The following is a 7,975-nucleotide window of genomic DNA, read 5'->3' on the forward strand; positions in this document are numbered from 1 at the left end:
CAGTGCACAAATGACTCATGATAAACATTTCATTAAGTGCTGTCCAAGACAGCAACAGCAATGCTTTTCCATCTTTCTCAGCACCCAGCATCCCACGTAAGCTGCAGTGACTATGACATTGATTACTCAGGAGCAATGCTCGCCTGCATACAAGATTTGTGAAGACAGTACAACGTGCATCAGTAATAATACAGCTCTATATTTTCGGAATTCTTTAGGGAAAGACAATTTTGCAAAGCCATATAATGTGAGCCTATACTGAGCATGTCCATAAATGAGCTGCACACACCAGCTCCTACTGCCAAAATGACCTGCTGATGTAATGACATGCAATGGATTAATTACGTGCCGTAATACCTCAATAGGTTCACAATGTTGGCAAGATCATAATGAAGTACCAGTACCAGTACTTGCCTTTGTACACCCCTGCAACATAAGTGCTAGTGTTTCTCTCAGTTTGCCAGCATTCCTTTGTCATGTTCAAACACAAACATAAAGGTAGAGGCAGGCATCAATATCGATAGCCATCAATATATCCGGCAACAATATATCACATTTTATGGGGACGCAGCTTAAGTGCATAACGCATGCCGAGCATTTTCCTCCTCGCTGACAACGGCGGCTCGTGCGAGGCTTCGAGTAGGAGATGTACGGAACGTCCCTGTGATGGCACGTATAGCAGTGTGATGGATAGTGTCAATGATCCGTTTGGTGGACTCACACGCGCTGTCATGAATAAAACATGCATAGTTCAGCTTAGAGCGTATGATTGCCCGATACAGCAGCGAAAGCGTGCTCCGACCTCCACCATACGATGTGCTCGAAACACATTTTAATACGTTCAAAAATTCAAAACAGCGTTCACGTAGCGTCTTAAGATGTGCGTAATATGTAAGTCGGCGGCCAAAGTGTACCCCAGGTATCTAGCCACAGGCTTAGTTGGAATGCATTGCCCATACAGACGGATAGACAGGTCACCGAATTGCCGGCTACGACAAAAATGCATCGCTACAGTCTTGCTACGTGAAAACCTGAACCCGTCCACGGTACCACACTTCTCAACACGGTCAACAGCTAACTAGAGTTGGCGTTCCATCAATGGTGCTCTTGCTGCGCTAGTCCAAATGGTAAAATCATCAACAAAAAGGGCACGACCTACAGACTGTGGCAGCTCAATCCCGATGTCGTTGATCATAACGGCGAACAAAGCTACGCTGAGAACGCCGCCTTGGGGACACACCGTTAACTTGAAGATGCCTCTCAGAGAGCGCGTTTCCAACACGGACACGGAAAGAACGGTCAGCTAGAAAGTTTTGAAGAAAGGTGTCCATATTATTGCGTATACCACGCTTGTATAGCTTTAGAAGAATGCCTTGACGCCATGTGATGTCATAGGCGCCCTCTATGTCAAAGAGCACCGCGCCTATGTGTCGGTTTGCTTGAAATCCCATATGAATCGCAGTGTCAAGAACTAAAAGATTGTCCACTGTGCTGCGATTCTTTCTAAAACCACACTGGACGCTTGTAAAAACGCCGTAATTTTCTAAAAACCAAGTCAAACGGACATTAACCATCTTCTCCATTAACTTAGAGAGCGATGAAGTGAGAGAAATAGGTCTCTAGTGTAAAGGATCTAGTCCACTTTCACCCGGTTTTAAAATGGAAACGACAATAGCTTCTCGCCAAGAGGCTGGAAAGTCACCACTGGCCCAAAGCGCATTAAATACCGCTAAAAGAGCGCGAGGCACGCAAGGCGGCGAATGCTCGAGCGTGTCGTTGTGCACAGTGTGCGGACCTTCTGACACGTTGCGAAGCTTGGCAATCGCCCATTCCAACTCGACCAGGGTGAATGAATCATTAAAGGAACGTAGCTCACTCGCCGAAAAATCCACTGCGGATTGCTCGCATTGCGTTCGGTGCCGCACAAACTGTGAGTAAGTGTTGTCACCTTCGCTGCGGTGAGCCAGTGCCCTGGCAATCTCGTTCGCAACATCCAACGGGCGCGTCACGGCCTGTCCGTTCACACATAGTACCGGAAGAGCCATGGATGAGAACTGCCCCGATATGCGCTTAATCCGAGACTAAACCTGCGATGTTGGCGTAAACCGGTTCAGCGTCCTTAAGTAAGCATGCCAGGAAGCACGCTTCGCCTCCTTTACAGTGCGCCGAGCAAAAGCTCTCGCCTTCTTAAGGGCTTTCAGGTTTTCTAAACTGCTCCTGGCGTCAAAAGCCCGAAAGGCACGTTTACGCGCCCGGATGGCGCTCTAGCACTCCTCCGTCCACCACGAAACAGGAGTACGCCGGGGATCGCCAGACGTGTGTGGGATACAACTGTTGGCACACTAAAAGTCTGTGAGCATAATCCTCAATAGAGGGTGCCGTCCTCTCACGCTCAGTTACAAACGATTCTTCAAACCGAGTCTCAAATTTGCACCAGTCCGCTTTCTTACAATTCCAGCGTTGTGGCCTACCCAACGTTCCACCTCTCTTAAACCGGACCCACACTGGGAAGTGGTCGCTTCCCATTGGGTCATCTCCGGCACTCCACTCGAGGTGTTGGACGAGCTGGGGACTGGAGAGACTCGAGTCTGGCGCTGACGTCTCACCGAATGACATAGTAAAATGTGTACAAGTTCCTGTGTTTAAAATACACAGTGAAGCACCGTGGATAAAATTCTCACACAGCCCCCCCCCCCCCACCACAAGCATTGGTGACGTCACACCCCAGCGGTGTGATGCGCATTAAAATCGCCTAGAAGAAAAAGTGGTGGAGGCAGTTCAGACAGCAAACATCTAAGATGCACCAACGGAAAAACGATGCCTGGTGAAAGGTAAAGTGAACAAACAATGATGTGACGATGATTGAAATAAAGCCGCACAGCCACATACTGAAGTGTGGACCGCAAGCTTAACCTCCTCGCTGGCACGCTATGATAAACTGCAAGGACACCACTGTGAGCAATGCTCTCCGTTAATACGTCGTTGCGAAACATTGCGAGCAAGCAAACTCTGCGAAATGTTCAGACGCTAGCTTGGTTTCCTGCAGCGCCACGGCTGCAGGAGAGACCCTGCTAACGACAGCCTCGAGATCGAAGGCGTTTGCCCTTACTCCTCTACAGTTCCGCTGTAAAAACGTCTGTAAAAGGACGCATTAAAAAGGCGGTAAGATGTGAAACGCTAAAACAAGTCCCGGCTTAAAAGAACTCGGCTGCGCCAGTTGTGTGCCCATACGCCTCAGACCGAGAGCTGCGGCTTAATTCCGGGGGGCCGTGCCCCACCCTAGGACGAATCCTTGGGCTTCCTCCGCCAGATGGAGAAGGGGGGCCGGCTGGGGCACACTTTACGCCAGCGTACCCAGTCCGGGGTGGAGGCGGGGCAGGGCCCATCGGTGGGCCTCTACCGGGGTTCGATGGGCTAGTGGGGGGCTTCCACCGGCTTCCGCGGCGGACCACCGGCTTCCGTGGCGATGGAGTGCTGTTTCGGGGGACGGGCTCTTTGTCTGCCCCAAACAGACGGCTTGCCGCCTTAGCGCGCTCCTATTCGGCCAAGCGTGCTCGCTTGGCCTCGCGGGCGCGCCTGTCAGCTTCCTGGCGCTCCAGCGTCTCTTCCACACGCTCACAGGCACTGGCAAGAGGTGTTTGTGGCGAAGGGACCGATTGAGTCGCAGACGAAGGCACGACCGGCGGCGCGCGCGGACTCCGACCACGCCGAGCCGTCTTCCAACCGTCGCCCGTTGGTGATCCGGCGCGCAACGAGGAGGCCAGCAGAGCGGCGTCTACCGGCTGCTCGATCGGCTGAGAGAGAACTCGAAGTGCCGGCTGGGAGTCGGGCGTTCGGACCGGGGGAACAACCCACAGGCCAATCGACCTCAGAAGTCCCACGAACTGAACTGCCGTGATTTGTTCGGTGGCATCACTTCGTGGCAACGAGGTTTTCACTTTGGACGAATACGATATTTTTGGGTGGCTGTCGCTGTAAAGTTCACGAACTTCACGAAAAGAGACGTTTTTAGAGCCTTTGACCGATATAATCTCCTTTTCTCTCGCATAGGCCGGGAATGTACGGTCGTCGTCGTGTGTAGGGTGTGGTCCTTGCCGCAGTTGACGCAGTGGGGTTCAGCAGAGGCGCAAACTTTGTTCGTGTGCTCGGATGACGCACATGCTGGGCGGTTACGACCGTGGACCTTAGTGTGGCCAAATCGCTGGCATTGGTAGCACCGCATGAGGTGCTACCAATAGGTGTGGCACATAAGGGCGAACCTTCACTGCAGCGTATCCCACACTTATCGAGAACGGCAAATCAGTGTAACTAAACGTCAGAATGAGGTTGCTGGTGGGCAACAGCTCACCTCCCCGTCTGGCGAGAATCCTCCCCGGTTAGCGCTCGTCACGCCAAAGTCTGGGAGTTATTCGACTATCTCGTCCTTGGCGACGTCACGAAGATCAAAACAGTTGACTGCGCCCCTGGACGAATTTTTGGTTATATGTGGTGTTGCTGATATTGACACGGTCTTTTCATGTTTACCAGTCTCATCCCCAACACTATACGTAAATTCCGTGGCTGCTATGGCCCCGCTTGCCTCCAGACCACTAGCGAACTCTACTTCTAATTTTCCATCCCTGAGCTTGTCACGTTTGGTGATTTTCCTGAACCTGTCGCAGCCGTTCTGCCTCTGAAACGGTGAGAGGGAAGCCGGAGCACGGAGCACGTTTTTGCCGCTTTTGCTGCGAAGATCGGAGCACGTTTTTGCTGCTGTATCGGGCAATCATACGCTCTAAGCTGGACTATGCATGTTTTATTTATGACAGCGTGTTTGAGTCCACCAAACGGAGCATTGACACCATCCATCACACTGCTATACGTGCCATCACAGGGGCGTTCCATACATCTCCTACCCGAAGCCTCTTGTAGAATCGCACGAGCCGCCGTTATCAGCGAGGAGGAAAATGCTCGGCATGCGTTATGCACTTAAGCTGCGACAGTTCCCGTGGCATCCCGCATATCACGCAGTTTTTCCGCGGCCTGCTGTGCATTTTGTTCGCCAAGCACCTCGGGCGCATGCTGTGACCTTTGGCTCCCGGATACAAGCCTTACTGCGGAAACACCAAATTCCCATTCGAAAGGTCAAGCGATCATATCATCTGTGCAGTCCTCCCTGACATTTGATCTCACCCTTCACAGACACATTGAAAACATGTCGCGCTGCCAGATATAATGAGGTCCAGAGCGCTTGAGCGTATAGCGTTATATGAAGGCTGCACGCATACTTACACGGACGGCTCTAAAACTTCGGATGGTGTAGGCTGTGCGTTTGTGAGCGGTGGCGTCATCCGGTCGTTTTCACTGCCCCCAAACACTTCGGTGGTCACATCGGAGCTCATAGCAACCACTAAGGCGCTATGTTTCATCGCAGTCGGTGACAAACCCTTACATCTCATTTTGACGGACTCTCTGAGCAGCGTTCTGGCTGTGAACTGCGATAAAAACCTTCCTGCACAACAAGTGACAGCGTTGTTGCGATCGGACGGATGGTGATAGGCTTAGAGAGATAAAACCTGAGCTGGGTCAGCGGTTCTCTTGTTTCCGCAAAATGCGGCGAAAAGAGGTGATCCTCTGCAGACTACGTATCTGGCACACGTACGCAACCCACGGCTATATGTTGGAGGGAGCCAATAAGCCCATCTGTCATCGATGTAGCGCTGTCCTTACCGTTCGCCATACCCTTATATCTTGTCCGCGCCTCGCGAGAGAACGCCAACGTTACTTTGGACAGCATGACTTGCTCTGTGATATGCTAGGAGATAACTCACCAGTTCTGGAATCCCAACAGATCTTTTTGTTTCTCAAACACAGCAACTTTGGGACCATTTATGCGGCTTATTAGATATGTGAAACAAAACTCGTTATGGGCGCCAAATGACAACCGCAGTCGGCGCGCCCCTAAACTCAAATCCACAACAACAACAGAAGTGTCAGATGAAGCCATACGTATCTGAGATCTTGTCTTAGGCAATAATCCAATCCAATGTAAAATTACAACAAATTGCATTGACCTAGGGTCCGGTGTGACGGTTAGACCGAGGCCAAAGCTAACCTATTTTTGACTTGAGACCTTGATCTATAGGGTAGTTTCTGGTGTTCAGGTCGAAGTCATTAATCACAGGGATCGCGACAGACATATACTGTAAGCTTTTGAAAGGTCAGGCTAGGTCACTGTCCTTGAACGGCTCAGGTCAACGTTTGGTTTTTAGAAACACGCCACCTAGCGTAACTCCTGGTGCTGATTTGAATAACAAAATAGGAGGGTTCTCGGATGCATTCGGCCACCTTGACGTAACAAGGGTCAAGCAAGGTTACTGACCTCAACTGAACACCACCGGCCTCTTGCTTAGAAGATATATATGATCTCACAGAGGTCGCATGAGGAGGTCTGAGAGCATTTCAGACGCCAATCTGAAGTTTGGCCGTGTTTGGCCTTATTTGACCCCAAGATCATAATGTAGAAACCTCCAAGTTTAACCCAGAACCCCATTATCCCATTGTGGCAGGTTAAAGGACGACTTTTCCAGAAATCGCACTTTTCAACTTGACATCATACCGATCAGAGCATGACTTATGAGTACACGAAACAGGCGTGCTCCTTGTTTTATTCTGAACACAATGGTATATATGTTATATTTTGGGGTATATTTATCTTATTTGACTTCTTGAATGTAACAATGTCGGCCGGTCGCGGGTATACCGCGGCATTGACGGTTGCCGTCCGGGACAGCCGTAGCTTGCCGTGCGGTGTTTCTCAAAAACCGCCGCTGCTGCGAAACCAGAAAAGATAAGAAGACGTTTCTGATAGCAAAATAAGAGCAATGGGTGATCAAAGACTGCTGAAAATTTGGGCGCAGTTGCAAAACATGCCAGACAAGCACCCTAAATACATTAGGGGGATGGATCACCCGCTCCCATATCAGAGTAGGGGTCAACGTGATCTGCAACCGGAAAAGGAAGCTATATCTAAAATGCGCAGCTTGGTGATTATATCTTCAAGTACATTCGGCATGCTATGCACTTTTGGGGAAGTTAAACTGTATTTCGTTTCTGTCAGCCAATAAGTCTATGATAATTCCAAAACAGTAATGGCTTCAAGGATTTTCTATCATTCACGCCACTGAAAAGCATATGTTGCAGCCCGTCCCTCTTGCCTCATATACCTAATGCTCCCATATCACTTTGATGATATATGCTCTAGGTGTCCATATTGTAAAAACATTACCAAAGAATGAATTGCTTGCATGAATCAAGACACAATGTAACCACAAATGATCTGGCTTGCTTCTTATGGAACAACAACTCAATCCACTTGTTGCAAATTCTTTCAAGCAATCCACCAGCCTAAGAACTATGGCAAAAATGTCAGTACGATGATAGGATTGAAGATATCCTGAGTCTTACACCAAATGGGGTGTAGGCGAGCGAGCTTTTTTACCTGTGCATGCCGAAGTCGTTTTTGCCAGTCTAAATGCATAAAGTCAAGGAACTTTTGCTGCGCTTAGAACCACACCATAAACAGTGGTGGTGCACACCTGGAAGGAGAATGTGAACACTGCAACCCTCAAGCAGGGTGTCGTTGGGATGCTTTATTGACACGATAATAAATGTTCGGATTTACTGTGTTATTATGTCATCACAGGCAAACAAAATGCTTTTGAAATCGGGCGTCCAAGCCATAGTAGAACTGCGGGATAAAATGCATGACACATCAACCTGTAAAGCTTTTGCCTCTGAGCATGCACACATCTTTACACTGACACATTGTACGGCCAACTTGTCTGGATGATACTATGCGCTGTGCTTAGAAGAAGCTGCGACACTACGATGATATTTTGCGCAGGCGTGGAGCAACGGACTTCGGTTCACGCTGGGAGGGTGAGGGAATGATTTTTTTATGGGGGGGGGGGGGGTATTTCCTTCCAGTCGACGC

Source organism: Pollicipes pollicipes, unplaced genomic scaffold (assembly GCF_011947565.3).
Source record: "Pollicipes pollicipes isolate AB1234 unplaced genomic scaffold, Ppol_2.1 Scaffold_5724;HRSCAF=6776_pilon_pilon_pilon, whole genome shotgun sequence".
Classification (NCBI taxonomy): Eukaryota; Metazoa; Arthropoda; class Thecostraca; order Pollicipedomorpha; family Pollicipedidae; genus Pollicipes; species Pollicipes pollicipes.